Source organism: Pteronotus mesoamericanus, unplaced genomic scaffold (genome assembly GCF_021234165.1).
Source record: "Pteronotus mesoamericanus isolate MK-2021 breed Mesoamerican mustached bat unplaced genomic scaffold, CSHL_Meso_final contig_130, whole genome shotgun sequence".
Lineage (NCBI taxonomy): Eukaryota > Metazoa > Chordata > Mammalia > Chiroptera > Mormoopidae > Pteronotus > Pteronotus mesoamericanus.
The window spans coordinates 6,651,339-6,669,767 of record NW_026555060.1 but is presented as its reverse complement, the minus strand read 5'-3'; the positions used below and the strand labels follow the sequence as shown (position 1 = coordinate 6,669,767).

At 38.4% G+C, this 18,429-nt stretch overlaps 1 long non-coding RNA gene across 1 annotated transcript in view; it reads right to left on the bottom strand.

Moving 5' to 3' along the window:
- The window catches only part of LOC129085528 (uncharacterized), a 73,665-nt gene that overhangs the window by 9,152 nt on the left and 46,084 nt on the right, over positions 1–18,429 (bottom strand). The window contains exon 2 of the long non-coding RNA XR_008530733.1: positions 10,526–10,581. This is a non-coding gene — a long non-coding RNA (uncharacterized LOC129085528). The remainder of the gene's footprint in view (positions 1–10,525; positions 10,582–18,429) is intronic.

Sequence of the window (18,429 nt, the reverse complement as noted above, 5' to 3'; positions counted from 1 at the left end):
CCCTACATTGTCCACTTGGACTTACTCCAAACTCTTCAGCCTGAAATTCACGGAAAGGCTTTTTACAATCTGATTCTTGGCACCATTTCCTTTGTCATATTTATTCCCCTGCATTCTAGTTCAGTGGTTCTCAAACATAAGGGTGTAAAACACACACACTCACACACAGACTCACACACAATCATTCAAGGGTCATGTTTAAAATGCAAGTTATCCAGTCCTACCTCCAAAGATTTGAATTAAGAAGTTCTGGGGTGAAAGGCAGTAATCTGCAATTTTTACAAGTACTCTAGATCAACCTTGTGCAGATGGTGTGAAAACCACCTATCAGAAATCACTGCTTTAGTGAAAACAAAGTGTTTGCAAAGACCCCTCCATGTCTTCCATGACGCTTCCAACAAAGTTTGCTTGGTGAACTCCTTTGTCCTCTTCATTCAAAGGTCTGGGCAAATGTCTCTTGGTGAAACTCCTTAAATACTCTCCCTCTGGGCTCCCTCAGAGTATACTCACTCTAGCCTGGTCTCAGGAAATGTACACATATGTATTATTATTCCTCTCATTACATTTTTGCAATTTATCACCTGCCAACCTCATGGAGTTTTTTGAGGGCAAGAGCCTCAGCCATGTTTGCAGCCAGTCACAGTGTCTTGCACATAATTATCTTGGGATAAATACTGAAATGTATGTTTGAATGAATAAACTGGTTATTTGAAATAGATTGTATTTGAAGTTATTGATATAAATTTTATTACATTGTATGTGTTGGTAACTTAATTAGATAAGCTCTCTCTTTTATATGTGTTATATAAAATATATTTATCACCTAATTCCTGAGAAGAATTTGATGTTAAAAGATACCACTGAGAGAGTGAAGAGAAGCCAGACTGAGAATTTATTCCCAATTACATGTATTTGACAAATGAGCCCAAACAAGTTGGGTTAAGATCTTCTATAATTCAATAAGGAAGAGACAAAACACCTAATTAAAAAATATAAGCCAAAGATTTAAACAGCCGCTTCACAAAAGAGGATATCTAAATAGCTAAGAAGGATATTAAAAGGCACTTAACATTTTTAGTTGTCAGGGAAATGCAAATTAAAACCACAGTGAGATTCCACTATACACCTACTAGAATGACAAAGAGTTGGCAAGGATGTGGAGCAAATGAAACTCCCATACATTGCTAGTGGGAATATAAATTGGCAAAACCATTTTAGTAAACTGTTTGTCAATATCTGTGAATTCTAAATATACATCTACTCTATTACCTAGCAATCCCACTCTTAAGTATACACCTAAGAGAAATAAGGCATTTGTTCTTTGGAAGACGTGACAAAAAAATTCATAGCAGCTTTATTCATAATGACCAAAACTTGGAAACAACCCAAAAGTTCATCAACAGGAGAATAGATAAATAATTGTGCAATAATTACATAATATTCTAGAGCAATTAAAATGAATTACTAATAGACACAACAATATGAATGACTTAAACAGATATAATGCTGAGCATAAAAAGGCAGAAATGAGTACATACTCAATGATTCCATGAAGCTCAGAATCAGGTAAAACTAATCTATAAGGATACAAGTCAGAATAATGGTTACCTTTTGGAGAGATATTGAAAAGGAGAGGGTTCACAGGAACTCTTTTTTTGGGTTGCTGTAAATATTTTATATTTTAACCTGGTGATGATATTCTAGTGGATATATACATAAAAATTCATAAAACTATACACTTAATACTGGTACATATTATGCATATGTTAAGTTTCAATTAAAAAGTTAAAGAATGAGGGACAGCATACATCACATCTCACTAATACTTACTGCAGAGCTACAGATGATACAACCGTAAGACTGTTAATTGTCTCTATCTTCCACTCATCCTCAATACTTCCCTCACCTGGCAGCTGTAAGGATTAAATAAATAAACATAGAACAAAGAACTCAGAACAGAGTACTGACCCTGGCTGGTGTGGCTCAGTGGATTGAGCACCAGCCTGTGAACCAAAGGGTCACCAGTTCCATCCCCAATCAGAACACATGCCTGGGTTGTAGGCCTGGTCCCCAGTTGGGGGTGTGTGAGAGACAACCACACACTGATGTTTCTCTCCCTCTCTTTCTCCTTCCCTTCCCTTCTCTCTAAAAATAAATGTATAAAATCTTAAAAAAAAAAGGAACAGATTATGGGATATAGTTTGTGACAACTAAGGCTTACTAGTTATTATGATGTCTCTGTTAAAATTTACATAGCACTGTAAAATATACCTGGGTGGTAGTTATAGTTTCAAATCACTTTTAATCTAATGGCTGCCAACTTTTTTAAAACATAATTATCTCCTACAACTTTATTTCTTTTAGAAATGTCAAATGGGGAAAAAAAGATGGTAAAAATACCCATAATCCATCACTTTTTTATTTAATAAAATTACAGTTTCAGAAATATCAAGTAGAACAAAGAAGCAAGCAAACAAAACAGATTTCACCACTTTTTAAATGACTTCATAAAATAATAGATAAATGCCCCTCACTTTTCCTCTTCACTCTTCAGAGATAACTACGATTATCAGATCAAACTGTATTTGAATTTTGTGTTCAGGAAAGAAGCATTCTGTGTATATACCGTTGGTCTGAGGATGGTGGATAACAGGCAATCAGCACGCACAAGGCAAGGACTAATTAATGTGGGTCTTTTGTGCAGAAATTGTCCGGGAATGAATTCTCTTCTTGGTGGAGTCACGAGTTGCTCCTTTGTCCTTTGCCTAAATCAGTCCCTTTAGCATCACTCCTGCCGGCAGGCACCAAGACACTTGGTAAAGTAAGTGTTGGGCGTGCACAACCACAGACTCACAGCTGAGGCTTTGTCTTTCTTCAAATAAACATAATCCCAACAATGAGATACTGTCTGTGGGGACCAGGGGGTGGTAGAAGGGCTGGTTAATCAAATTCTCTTTTCTGTATAGTCACTACTGCTCCCTGTAGCATGACTTTCCATATAGGGTCCACTAAGCCCCTCAGGGCAATGCAACTTGACCAAGGTCTTTTTTCACAGCCGAGGGTGGAAGGATTTTGAGGGTGTCTGTGGGCCCTTCTACTCAGAATCAAGGATCCAGTTTTTCTCCTTGAAATTCTTTGATGCTTTTCTTCCAAAGCTCACATATATTTTACCATTTTCTAAGCTGTTTAGAATAGATTTGGGGTGAGTTTAGAACTCAAATATATTTTTACCTTAAATTTTAAGATGGGTGATAAAATATTCTACTTTGATTTGCTTTTTCCCATGTATTTATTGCATCTCTACTCTACATCCTTGTCCTAGTATCCTGACTTTTCTTTTCCTCAAATCTTTTTATTGGTTTCATTCATTAATTCATTCAATGCATATTTTGTTAAGCACTTACTATTGCCAGGCACTGCTCTAAATTTGGGGATACGGCTGTGCACAAGACCGGGTTCCTGGCATCATGTGATTGAAAACCAAAGATAACCAAATATGTATACATTTAAACACATGCAATAATGTCATGTAGTAATAAGTACTATAAAGAAAAATACAGCGGTGTGAAAAATACAGCAAGTGGATGGAGAATGACGTGTTGGGATCAGGGTGTTTATGTTAGGTACACTGGTCTGATAAGGCCTCTCCACGGAGGTCACATTTCTTTTGATGACTTGACTTTCTTCTCAAGTCTTTTAAGCTGGGGGTGATCCAATTCTCTACCTCTCGTTCTGCTTCACCCTTCTTACCACATCCTTCATGTCAGCCCTTTCCACCACTGATCTACTTTCCCTTGCTTGCCCTCACTCTGGACTGCTTCCTCCTGACTGTCTAATATTTTCTTCCTAATTATTTCTAGGAGTTTCCATGAATGGCATAGTCCTGTCACAAAGAATTTACATGTGAGAGTTTCACATATACTTTTAATTGATTAAGATCATGCATATGCCTTGGAAATTGCTACTTGAGAAATAATTCTATTATAAACCAGAGGATTCCCAACTTTTGGTTTGATGAACTGCTCTATGTAGGGGATTAAGGCTTTGAAAGAGGGAGGTATCTTTCCCAACTCCTTCTGCTCAGTCCTGCAAATGTTGCTCATACCTGTAAAGATAACAGTTCAATTGAGCGTTTGTCTTATTGTATAGCCATTTTGGTGGCTGTTAAATACCCACTTTCTGTTGAATAGCATGCATGGAAATCTGAAGTGAAAATGACCCTTTAAAAAAAAACAACCACTCTCATTTTCCCTGTGACTCACATTTTGAATGAAGCCCAGACCACCTGTTGTTTATTCCCTACCATTTGGAACTCTACCTTCATTTCAGAGTTTCCTCCAGAAGATATAAAGCAGGGGTTTGAACATGGTCTTCCATATAATAAATAAATCCATCAGTGGAGGGGATCTTGTGAATTGAATCAAACAATATACAGAGACTGAATTTCTGAATTTCTTGGCCAGACCCTTGGGACCACATAACCTTTATAACAAATGTCAGTGCTTAGCATCATACTTGGACCATGATTACTATTAAAAGTATCAATGAATAGAAAGGGAAAGGCCATGTTTAGTAATTAAATATACACAAAAGCTTCAGAATAATTTCATTTAACCAATCATTTGGAAACTCTTTGTTGGCTTTTACACAACTCATAAAGAAAAGTAGCTTTTATTAGAGCAGTACACACAAAACTATTATCTACACGGACTAAATGGTCTACAAAAAGAGTTCTTTGCACTCTAATTAAGAATAAAGCACCCAATTACATCAGACTAAACTTTGGAATCACACCTTTGTTTTTGTTTCATCTGGTAAGACTGAACAAGGAATCAGTGGGAAAGGGTCAGGCAAAGTAACTATTTAAGGATTTAATTAATGGATTGAGTCTCAGAGCTGTTTTAGAGGCTGCTGAGGTTAAGCCAGAAAAAGGTAGCACCGCCCTGGTTAAGAATCTAGTTGTCAGTTTTGCAAACTCTGCGATTTTATTCTGTCAGCTCACCAAGGAATGAGCTGTCAGGTTCTGTCTACTTCTCAGCTTCCCTTTTGCTTCTGGCTGTCTGCCTCCCGGCGTCAAGCTCACCCCCACTCCCATTCTATGATCCATCTAGTGTGGAGGCTAGAGTGTGTTAGAGCTTTGCTACACAAAATGTGATCTGAGCAGCAAGGGCAGAATCTTCCCACCTGTTAGAAAAGCAGAATCTCAGGCTTTTCCCCAAACCTCCTGAATCAGAATCTGCTTTTTAGCAAGGACACACGTTTGCATGTTAAAGTTTGACAAACACTATTGTAAGGGGCTCTAGCCCAGCACTGAACAGTATGGTTACCAAAGTTTAGTGAGCCTCAGAATTCCTGATAAAATCATTTAAAGAAAAATGAATATACCTGCTCTCTACCCCAGGATTTGACTCAGGGAGTCGGGCTTGAAATCTCCCGTTTTGGGGACACGTGCTCCCAGTCTCAGTCTGAGCTCAGGCTCAGTCCTAACAATTGGGCTTCTGTATAGTCCTCTGTCTTTGTCACAATTCTGTTAACCAATGTCCTGTGTCTCAGTCTCTGCTTTCAAATTTTATCATTGATGGCTTCAGAATTTCTATGCAGAAAGGTCTTAATACAGCAGTTTGGTTTGAAGAAGATGGCTTGAAAACGGTTTTTGCTTAACACTTTACATGAGATTGAGGAACTGTCAGTTGCCCAAACAAAACACCAGAAATAAAGTTAGTGAAGATTATTGAGGAACACCATTTCTGTTTATTTTATTCCTACCAGTCTCTCCCCCTAGGCCTAGAGACCTTCTCCTGAACTCCAGACTTGTGGTTAGAGTCCTTTAATCACAAACATTAGAACCAGTCTCTGCCTAGCAACATGGAAATTTATTAGGAAGATATCAGATGGCTCACAGAACAATAAGAAGCCTACAGAACAAGGCTCGTAAGTGGGTAGAAAGCATTGCAGATTTGGAGGTCTGGGCAGCAGGAGCTTCTCAGTAGTTTTGTCTGGGAGCCAGCCCTGGTATGAATAAGTTCCAACTGTTTTCAATCTTTTTGCTACTTTTCTGAAGATTCAAATCCCAGGACAGGAACATATGGCCTGGCTGGCGAGGAGAGGGCTTCCCACTTTGAGCAACAGTTTTAACAGACTGTATCCAAAAGAAAGGGTAATTCCTCAGTGAAAATGGGGGTACTTAGAATAGATGGCTGACAGCCAAAAAACCAATCAATGTCTTGCTACCTAATAGCACACTTCTATGGCTTCTCAGACTCCACTGTAAGTTCCAAGAGCAGAGTTTTTGTCTGTTTTGGTCTCTGTATCCCATGTGCATAGTACAGTGTCTGGCTTATGGTAGGTTCTCCATAAATATTTGTTGAATTGAATGACTGAATGCCTAGAGAGGCTATATGCATGATGGTTAAGATGTAGCTTCTTCAGTCAGGCTGCCTGGGTTCAAAACCCAACTCTCTTGTTTCCTAGTTGTGTTAATCTTGAGTGGGTACTTAACCTCTTTGTGCCTTTGTGTTTAGGTTTCCTCATAGCTAAAGTGGCATTGAACCCTGGCTAGGTAGCTCAGTTGGGTAGAGCATTATCCTGATACACCAAGATTGTAGGCTCAGTCCCCCATCAGGGCACATACAAGAATCAAGCAATGAAGGCATAGATAAGTGGAACAACAAATTGATGTCTCTCTCTCTCTCTCTCTCAAATCAATAAATTAAATAAAAATAAAAATAAAGTGACATTGATCATAAGTCTCATTTCTTCAGATTGTAGTTAGACTATACTTAGAACTTAGAATGTAGTTAGAATGAATTTACTTAGAACAATGCTTATTACCAGTATGCTGGCTATTGCTTCATCTATCATTGTGTAATGAAACTATACCAAAACTTAGTGACTTAAATCAACATTTTATTTATTTGCTCGTTATTCTGTAATTTGAGCAGTGCTCAGAGGGGGCAGCTTGTCTGTGTTCCCTGATGTCTGCTGGTGTTGAAGAGCCCATGATATCATCTCGGCTCACATGTCTGGCACCTCAGCAAAGATGGCTCACATGGTCAGAGGCTGGCTAGAAGCCTTGTCTGGGATCATATGTCTGGGACCTTGGTTCTTGCTGTCAGCTGAGTTCTCAGTTCTCCTCCATATAGCCTTAGGACTGTTCCCTCTCCATGGGGCCTCTAACAGATCTCTGAGCTACCCATATAAGAAGTCTGGCTATCCTGCTTTCAAGAGTACAAAAGTGGAAGCTTCTATGTCCTTAAAGCATAAGGTCTTAAGGCTTAAGTTTTTCAGCCTCGGCACTATTGACATTTTGAGTGGAATAATTCTTTGTTGTGGGGGACTGTACTGTGCATCGGTAGGTCTTTAACACCTCCCTGACTGCTACCCACTAGATGCCTCTACCTTCTTCCTCTAACTTGTGACAAACAAAATTGTCTCCACACACTGTCAAATATCCCCTGGAAGGCAAAATCTTCCCTGGTTGAGAGATGTTTGGTGAAAGCAAGTCACATGTTCAGCCCAGATTCCAGGGGCGATGCTGAAGCAGACATGCATACCAGGAGACTTGGTTTATTGAGAGCCATTAGTGGAACTGATTCCCACTGCTATTATCTCTTAATATCGCATACCACAGGAACCCTTGTTCCTAAAACCTGCCCATATGTTGGGCTGTCTCATTCCCCTTCTTATGGGCTGCTCACTCCAACTTCTAGTCTGAATGTCTCTTCTTGTCTTTGGCAGTGCTCCACAGTGTTCATGTCTGGCCATTGCTCTTGGTTGTCTCGCCTATACCACCCTAGTGTCTAGCTGTGCTGGTTCTCTTCTGTCATCCCCATCCCCTGCAGTTAATGAAGCGATGCTAGTGCTCATGTGGTAGCACATGACCACACTTCATTACAGGAAAAGCTGATCTTGCAGTCTCTGAATATGCCATATTCTAACACCCACACATGTTAGCAATTGCGACGTTGTCTCTCTGAAAGGCACTTGCTTTATCACCCTTTCTCCTACAAACTAACTTCTACTTTCACTTCAGGATTCATCTTAGGGGGCACCTTCCCTCAGAAACCTTCCTTGAAAGCCCAGTCTTCAGTCATGTTTAGCAGTTTCTTGAGGGCAAAGGCCTTGTCATGTTCATCTTTCTGTTCTCAGTGCAGTGACTATTGCATGGAAAATATTTCTTATAATAAATGAAGGATTCAGAGGCCAAATAGAAGAGTGTAAAATTTGAAGAGAGAGTGAGAAAGTGTGGGAGTGAATCATATCATTATTTGGGAGAATAGCCTTTTGTGCAAGAGGAGCCCCAAGTCCACAGTTGGGATGCTGGCATGGCTACGGTGTGTCTGTGGAAGTGCAAGGGGGCCAGCGGGCAGGCGCAGAGTAAGGGAGGAGGACTGCGGTAGGAGTTTTGGTAAGATGGGTGACAGAACAACTCATTTCACTTCGTAGGTCAGGATAAGGCCTCTTAACTTTATTCTGAATGAGATGAGAAGCCTCTGGAGGAAGTTTTGAGCATTAGAATGACTTACATTGACCTATGTTTTCAGAGGGTTTTTTTGGTTCCTGTGTTGAAAGGGTGCCAGGGAGGAAGCAGTGAGAGCAGAGAGGAAACTATTGCTGGCAAGAAACAATAATCTGGCAAGAGAAGATGGCCTTTCCTGGTAGACTGGATGTGAGATGCAAGAGGTGGGGGGTGCAGTATCAGGGATGACTTCATGGTTTGGGGTCTGAGCGAGAAGAATAGAGGCTATTTTCTGAGAGAGGAGACTGCTTTAGGGTGAAAATTAAAAGTCTAGTTTTGACATATTAAGTAGGAGATGCTTATTGTACATTCACTTGCTTGCAGGGCAGACAGCTGACAGCTGGCTATACAAGTGTGAAGTGCAGAGGAGGTATATCAACTGAAGATACAAATGTGGAAATTTTTAGCCCTTACAAGGATAAACACCTGTGATTTAAAAAAATGAAAAAATACAATGGCTCAATAATAGAAGCTTATTCCTCATAATTCAACAGTCCAGGGAAGTTTCAGGTCATTAGCAAGTAATGACAAGACATATTTCTATGGAGAGTTGGGGACAAAAACCTGATTGAAGTAGTTCAACAAAGAATAAAAAAAGGAGGGCTTGGAATTGGAGACTATGCATAGACAATTCATTCAAATAGTTTGTTATAAAGGAGAACCAAGAGAGGGGTGGTGGCTTGAGGGTGATGTAAGTTCAAGCCTTTTTGTTGTTTAATTTTTAAACTTTTTTTAAATAGGAAAAACTACAGCATGTTTGAAGGATAATGGGAATGGCTCAGTAGTGAGGAATGATTGATGATACAAGAAGGAAGGAGGAGAATTTCAAGAGCCCAGTCCTTGAGTACGCAGAGGAAATGCCAACCAGAATGGGGGCTTGCCTTTAGATAGGCGCATGAACGACTGTTCATCCATAAAACAGTGAGCTAGTCCAAGTTTTGGGCACAGATGCAGGTAGTGGACCAACTATCCTGGTTTGTTGTGACTCAGGGGTTTTCCTGGATCATGGGACTTGCAGTGCCCAAACTGGTGCAGCCAAGAGCAAATAGGAATGGGCGGTCACCCTGGAGGTAGAAAAATTTGTGTGTGAGTTTATGGAAGTTCTCTTTGGATTGCTTGAGGTATTGCCAATGAGAAAGGGCAAGACTTCCTCAGTTACTTCAACCCATTGCTAAGCATCTATGTAGCCTACATCTCAGTGTTATGCAATGTGAAGGCTATTACAATAAATAGTTGTTGTCCCAGTTCTTGAGGAGCTTAAGCCAGTGGAAAAAAATAGAAAAGAACATAAGGAAAGCAAGTGTGGGATGTGTGTAATGAGTTGATTCATTGTAAGGCATCTAAATTATGTTCCATATTTTTTAGGAACCTATTAGCTGCTGGAATAGATAATACTCAAGAATATTAATAATTAACATTTCCTGAGATCTTACTGATTTCTAGCAGCTGCGTATTCATTATTTCATCTTTACAACAGCCTATTAGAGAGGTCTTATTATTATCATCTCCATTTTACAACTGAGGAAACAAATGCACAGTGATTAAGTAATTTGCTCCAGGTCACACAGCAATTTGCTCTAGGTCACACAGGCAGGTTTTGAACCTTAGTTGACTCCCCACCCAAGCCTTTTTGCATGATGTTGCACTGTCTTCTAGAACTTGCTATAATGTATGGTAAAATGTGCTTGTGATGAATAGTCCCCCCAAATGCCCTACAAATGTAGAAGAAGAGACAATTTTCATCTGGGCAATCAAGTACGACTTCCTGGATGAAGTGTCATTAAATGGAACTTGAAGGAAGTTAAGATTTCATTAGACAGAGGTGAGGAAAGGACTTGCCAGGCAGATCAATCTCAATGAGGGCTAAGTCATCTTTTTTGTTATCTACTATTTTCATGGACTCCCACACTCTATGATTAGCTTGTTTTTATTTTCTCTGCCTCCAAAACAGATGTTTGGGATTTTAAGGATGTAGAACCACAGAATAGAATGAAAGTCTTTACTTACTTATACATGCATAGTTTGTCTTTTGTGTTCCAGAATGGATAACAAAACCTGTTGGTCTTCAGAGGAAAAATAAATAAATAAATAAAATTTATTAATTAAATATATATTTAAAGTATAACATATATAGAGAATATAAGCATTTTCATTAAATAAACATACTTGCATGATCAGCCCATAATTAAAAGAAAACTTTGCCAGCATCCTAGTAACTGCCTTTCATGGTACTTTTTAATCAACCACCCCACCTCCAACCAAGTTAATGATTATCCTGACTTCTAAAATCATGTATTAGTTTTGCCTATTTTTGAACTTGGTATAAATGCTACCCTATATTTTGTTGAGTTTTGGGGGTCTTGTTTATTATACTCAGTGTGTTTGTAAGGTTCATCTACATTGTGGGATATAGCTATAGGTTTTCATTATCATTGCTGAATGGTATGACAATGCATAAATATTCCAGAAAATTACACTATTTTAAATCATTCTACTGTTTATGTGTTTTTGGATAATTTCCAATTTTTGGCAATTAGGAATACTGCTACCATGACCATTTCTATACACGCCTTTTGGAAATGGGCTCATTTCCTTTGAGCATAATCCTGCACATATACTTAAAAGTATGTCAGGTTTTTTTCAAGTACTTTCCTGTGTTTGCACCTGGTTGTGCTTCCAGGACCACCCACATGTATCTGTGAGGTTATGGGGTCAAAATGGCCTCTTACCAGTGTTCTTTTGGGTTTGTTGCACAGTTTCTCATCAGATGACAAAATGCACTGAAACTGAGTAACCAGGTCTCCAGAGATAAAAGTCAAGTATTGCATGTAGGTGGTTTATTAAAGGTCAGTCAAAAGCCAGCCCTATCTTATTCCTCAGTGGCTCTGATCTAAAAGTATTGACCCAACTAATTCTCATTCCTTTTGATCAATTCCAATTGTAGCTAAATATTCCTGGCCAAGGGTGTTTTGTCCACCACCTATCTGCTATAAGGAGTACCTGATAGATACTCAATATTGATTTGTTGATTGACTTGTTTCATTCCTGATGGTATACAGAGTCATATCCTTGTACTTTCTCATAGAATAAATTTTCTGTACTGTTCAGTATGGTAACTACTAGTCACGTGAAACTATTGAGCATTTCTTAAAATTTATTTTTAATTATAGTTGACATACAATATTATATTAGTTGCAGGTGTACAACATAATGATTCAACATGTATATATCTTAGGAAGTAATTATTACATTTAGTCTACTAACCATCTGTGCATTACATCACCATGACTTATTTTATAACTGGAAGTTTGTACTTCTTAATCTCCTTCCCTCACCCTCCCTCTATTCTGGAAACCATCTGTTTGTTCTCTGTATCTGTGAGTTTGTTTGTTTCATTTTGTTTATTCATTTAGCTTCTTAGATTACATGTGTAAGTGAAATCATATGGTATTTGTATTTTTCTGTTGACTTATTTCACTTAACATAATACTCTCTAGGTCTATACATGTTGTCACAAATGGCAAGATTTCATTCTTTTTTATGGCTGAACATATTTCATTATATATATGTATGTATGCATGTGTATATATATATATATGGTGATCTATATTACATCTATTGCATATCATATATATCACATTTTCTTTATCCATTCATCTATCAGTGGACACCTAGGTTGCTTCCATATCTTGGCCATTGCAAACAATGCTACAATGAATTTAGCGACATACACATCTTTTTGAACAATTGTTTTCATTTTCTGGGTAAATACCAAGAAGTGGAATTGGTGGGTCAGTGAAGGAAACTATCACAAGAAAAAAAAGGCATTCTACTGAATAGAAGATATTTACAAATGATATATCCGATAAGGGGTTAATATCGAAAATGTAAAAACTTATGCAACTCAACATCAAACAAAACAAATAATCCAATTAAAATATGGGCAGAGGACCTGAATAGAAATTTCTCAAAAAAAGACATATAGATGACCAATAGGAACATGAAAGGATGCTCAATGTCACTCATCATCAGGGAAATGCAGATTAAAACCACAATGAGATATCACCTCACACCTGTCACAAAGGCTGTTATCAAAAACACAACAAATAGGTGTTGGTGAGAATGTGAAGGAAAGTATGCTTTTGAGCATTTCAAGTGTGGCTAGTGTGACTGAGGAGCTGAATTATTTTTAATATATAATTTAATTGACTTAAATTTAAAAAGAGATACTTAAGTCTATTAAGAAAAATGTGTTAAGTATGTTTGGACCAACTTGGCTATGTGAACCTATTTTTTCCAACTGTAAATTTTATAAAATCTAAATTCACAAGTATTTCTGATAATACTTTGCAACTAAATTGAGATGTGCTACAGTATAAAATATACAAAGAGACTTTACATAAAAAGAATGTAAAATATCTCCTTAAATTTTTAAATATTGATTACATGTTGAATAATAATATTTTGAGTATATTGAACTAAATAAGGTATATTATTAAATTTGATTTCACTTATTTCTTTTTTATTGCGGCTACTAGTAAATTTTAAATTACATATGTGGCTCTCATATTTCTGTTAGACAGTGTTCTTCTAGAGGCTCCAAAATGTGTTTCATGGCAAATCCTGATAGCCTTCGGACTCAGGAAGCTAGGTAAGAATGTCTATTTATATAAACACAAAATATGTTTCTGTGTATATGGCTGATGTTCAGGAAAGGGAGGTGCCTTTGGTAGAGGAGAAAGAGCATGAACTGTAGTGTCAAATCTGTTTGGGTTTGTACCCAGACTGTGCCACTTAGTAGGGAGGTGACCTTGAGTGAAATATTTAACCTCTCTGAGTACATAAACTTCCAGGTTTCCTCTGATGTAAATTAAGGATATGAATACTGTAGAGGACACTGTCAGTGCTCTACCTACATTCCCTGAGTCCCATTTATTATTCCTACTCAAGTACACACACACCCCTACCTCCTATGGGGACAAAGTTTATATTTCCAAGTTCCGCTGGGGCTTCCAGCCCAAGCAGAGACTTCACCTGTAAGCCAAACCCTTACTCTCCCTCATCTGAGGGTCAGCTGTGGGAGCCCAAGCTAAGAGAGTTACATACCTCATATAATTTGAGGGTGGGGGGCTTATGTGAGATGTGCCAGGCACAGAGGAGGTTCTTAACCCCACCCATGATATATACCAGCCAATTCACTCCACTGATTTTATTACTACATCAGAAGGATGTGAATTACCAGTGATTTTTAAATATTTTTGGAGTGGGCTTGTGTTGACACATCCATGGTCTTTCTCTCTCAAATCTTTAGCCCTAATCATTTCTTCATCAGGTCAGATGGAACAAACATGAAAATTCATAGGTTAGTGGGGCCATAGAGAACATTGAATCCACTTATAAACACATTTGTATTAGTTATATGAATGTATTTTATGTATATAAATGTATATGTGCTTGTATTACATAGATGATATTCGTAATCCATTTATTACACATATATAACACATTTCTGTGATTTCTCTCTGAGTAGGTTGGTGGATAGATGCTGTGAGTAATTAAATCACTCCCAGGGTATAAATTGTACTGGTTTTGGAGGGGTATTCACTATTTCAGAATTAAAAAAAAGCCATTCTTTCTGTTAGAAAAGAGCTTGCTGACTCAACACATACACACACACATGCACCATAATACATATAAGTCCACATATAAATGTTGTCAATTATAGCATTTTACATAGCAAAGAGAAATTGTTTATATTTTCATTTACTTCCAGTTCATCCATTTGACAAGTTTTTAAACAGTATTAATAGTTATCATTTATTGCTATATTAGTATACATGCCAGACATTATTTTAAAATATTGACAGACACTACCTCTTGTAATCTACTCAAAAACTCAGCTCAAGTACCATCTCCTCAGAGAGGCCTTTCTTGGTCTCTTTGAATTTGCTATCCTCAGTTGCTCTACTGTAGCCTTTATCGTTACCTGAAAGTTTTATTTATTTTGCTTATGTGTTTATTGTGCCTCTCTCCACCCAGCTCCTTCCCTTTCCCAATTAGAACTTTCCTGTCTTGCATACCGCTGTAACCACAGTTACTAGATTAGTGCCTGGCACATGGCTGACACTCAGTAAATATTTACTGAATCATAGAATGAATAAAAAACAGTGTAGATGAGAACTCTGACACCCAGAGAGGCTAAAAGGTTAAGATCCCAGGGATGGTAAGTGGCAGAGGCCATATCTGAACCCCTATCTCTTATCCACTGCACACTACTGTCTTCTATGTTATGTGGATTATAGAAGAAGGGCAAAGCTTGCCCATTAGGAAATCACTCTTTGGTAAGGGAGGGAAAACATTCACATCCAGTCAACATATTTGCTAACCTTGCTAGGATCTGTATTAATCACCAAGGACACACAATTAAACAACACAAACATAGCCCAGATCAGCATAAGGCTTTTGGTCTAAACAAGTGATTTTCAACTGGTGTGCAGGGGCAGGTACACTGGTGTAATGCAAGAATTTTTAAAACATTTAATACCTGACTCTTAGGGACACTGGCTTATTTTCCTTTAGATTGCTAAATGAAAAAAAAATGACAACAAACACATCAATAGCCATCTGGTGCGAGTGAATCCATATACCTATACTTATATACCCATATTTTTTGTCAGGTTGGCAAAAAATATATTTTTTGGTATGCCACAAAATTTTAGGAATTAGTCTATGTGAGCCATCAGATGAAAAAAGTTGAAACTTGCTGGTCTAAATTATTCAGTAGGGAAGACTGATATTACAAATAATAACAAGTGAGATACATATTTTTAAAAAGAATGTACAGGGATAAGAAAAAATAGCAGGGTAACTCTTCCAAGTCAGGGGGTTCAGGGAAGGCTTGTTGTGGAAGGAAATGTAGCCTGTTCAAGACGTTAAGAGAAGTACAACAAGAAGGTCATGTAGAGGTGAGGGTGAGCATGGCAGGAGATAAATAAATCTCGGCCTTGAAAACGACAACTGTAAACAATGATCTTGCATGGTGGAGAGAGATTTGTCCCCAACAGAAGCTGCTTACAGTGCTATTGCTACGGGAGTTAAGAGAATGGTAAAATTCATGCCATAGGGAAGGCTTCCTGAAGTCATTATAGTGACATACATTTATACTCTCCTATTTCTCATCTAATTCTCAGACCTCACAAGACCATAGGTAATCTCTGTCATTAGTTGTTCATATGTCCTTCCAAAACTACCTCATCAAACACAAGCAATTGTAAATATAAATTCTAATCTCTGCACCCTTGCACTGCACTGTACAGCATATTATATACACCATTCTATGTTTTACTTAGCAACACACCTTGGGAAACTTTCCATGTCAGCACTTCGAGAACTTCCTCATTTTTTTTGTTTTTTCAGCTGCACAGTGTTCATAAGGTTGTACCATAATTTATTTACTTTTCATAATGTATTAAACATTGGGGTGTTTCCAGCCTGAAGTTATTGAACAGTTTTGTAGATATCGCCACTTATAACTATGCAAGTATATTTATAATTTTTAAAGCTATTGCTGAATTGTCCTCAATGGGGATTATTTGAAAATGTCTCCAAATGGTTAGATTTCACTACAACACTAACCATCAAGTCAGAGAAGCAAATGAAAAGAAGTATTTTTTAAAATGATGCCACTAATATGCTTGCCACTTTTCAATAAAATACTGCATACAACTAAATATACCAAATGGAAAGTTGTGTCATATATTGGATGAGGTACAGATCCAGATTTGGGGAAATCTAAAGCTGATGCAGTTTAGGGGGGTTCTCTTTAAGAAAAATGATATGGAACTACAAATGACAGCACAGAGCTTGGAAGGGGTTCGTGTGAGAGAGGGGCTCTGAAGCGTACGTTCAGGGGCTTTGTGGCAGACCTGCTGGTATCGGACATACAGGCACACATGCGGAGGGAAACAAACGACCTGTCCTTTTCCCCTGGGAGAAGCCATGTTCGGAAAGTGTTTACCACTGTCCTTAGCTACACATCTGTGAGAGTCAGTCCATAGGCCTTAGAGACTTCAGTTCCCTGATGCATGTAATATTCCCTGTATTCACTTTTTATCTCCCTAGATGGATTCATTCCACGTATGTGACACCTTTCATCTTAGAAACTTCCAATACTTTAAACTTCCTGTTGATATTAACAATAGGACCAGGAAATAGAAAAAAATATCATATTATAGAGAAAATTCCTTGGGGAGAGTTCAGAGGGCCCCCATCAATCTCATCTATTCTGATCATATGCATGAAAGCTCCAGTTTGCAAGAGATAACTATTGGGGAATGACTTCCTTATACTAAGTTTGAAAGAGATAAGCTGACAAACTGCATTTAGTGATCTGAAGTTAATGATCCATCTCTGTAGCAAGCAGCAGCTTGCTTGCCTGGTTCCAGGTTCTGCTGATGTTCCTTAGTCTAGCATCATTATAATACTTCTGAGGAGAGAACTATCACCTAGCTGATGAGGAGAAAAACATATTTCTTGAAATAGCAGTAGAAAAGGAAACATAAGCAGAGCAGAGAGGAAAAAAGAGAGGGACCCAGACCAGGGTTAAGAGACAACAGAATTAAATAGCATAATGTCAGTTAAAAACGAAGTGAAAATCAAATCCAAAAGAACATCAAGCATAGAACAGAAATTTAGTTAAGATGAGCCACCTGCCTGACAAGATTAGGCTTTTAGAAGAAAGGACTGAGTTTAATAGAGAAAGACGACTCCCATCTGATGTTAAAAATAGAGGCATTTTCCAATTAAGTGAGATTTGAAAAGAGTCCATATCCAGCCACCTGCATCACAAGTTTTAGCAGTTCTAAGAATAAGTTTAAGTAATGTTGTCCTTCAGTCAAATGTGCCTGATAAAATGGGTTTACGTTCATTGCCAGTGTTAGTGAGTTCTCGGGTCCATGGTGACTGCTTGTTAGGAAGCTTCTAGTTCTACTGTTTCCTTTATCATCAAAGGAGCAAGTCACTGATACCAATGTGAAAGGTAATTAATTTACAACCACAAACTCTGATGTACCAGAAATATCACTTTTAGTTTTTCCTTCTTTGGTATTGTTGGCTTTTAAAATGTGTGTTTATTTTGTCTTAACTGGTTTCTTTGAAATTCATCTTAATACCACAGTGTCTCCCTGGGTGATAGAAATCATTACTGCATTTTCTCTCCCCTGGGTCACCCAGGAGGACTCAGGATGCTTATGTAGTGCCCAGGAAGTTGGGTAGGGGAGTCACTGTGGTTTTGGCTAACCCAAAAGTGATTCCCAAACTCCTTCTGTTTTGCCACCTTCCTTGCTGCTCGGGGTGGACAAATGGTCAAGTGACAGAACCCGCCTATGAGAGCAAAGAGGACTTCCTCAGGGGGTGCAGGAAATGCCTTTCTTTCCCTTATAAAATACAAGATCCTAGGGCTCCCTCTTCCTCGCTCTCTCTCCTGACTTGATACGGACACAGTAGCTGGAATTGCAGCTGTCACCCTGCAACCGTGCAGGGCAGGCCCGAAGAATCACAGACTTGATGGCCCCAACGTCACTGAGCCGCTGAACCAATTCCACGATCCACTTTCTTTCAGAATTTCTGTTGTGAGAGAAAAAAGAAACACCCTCTTTGTTTAAGCTACTATATTTTTGATTTTTCATGATTTGCAGATGAAATCATTTCTTACTGATTCATAGAGGACCAGCTCTATTCTCCAGGTCCATTATGGCTGCTGCTCACACGCTTATTGTCCAATGGTTCCTTAAAATCCAGCGACAAACTGTTCCTTGGACCTTTTTTGGGCATAGGACATGATCAGGACTGGGACCCTGGTGTCTAGGGTTCAAAAACTGTAGGATCCCTGCTGAGGCCCAGCCTGGGAGCCA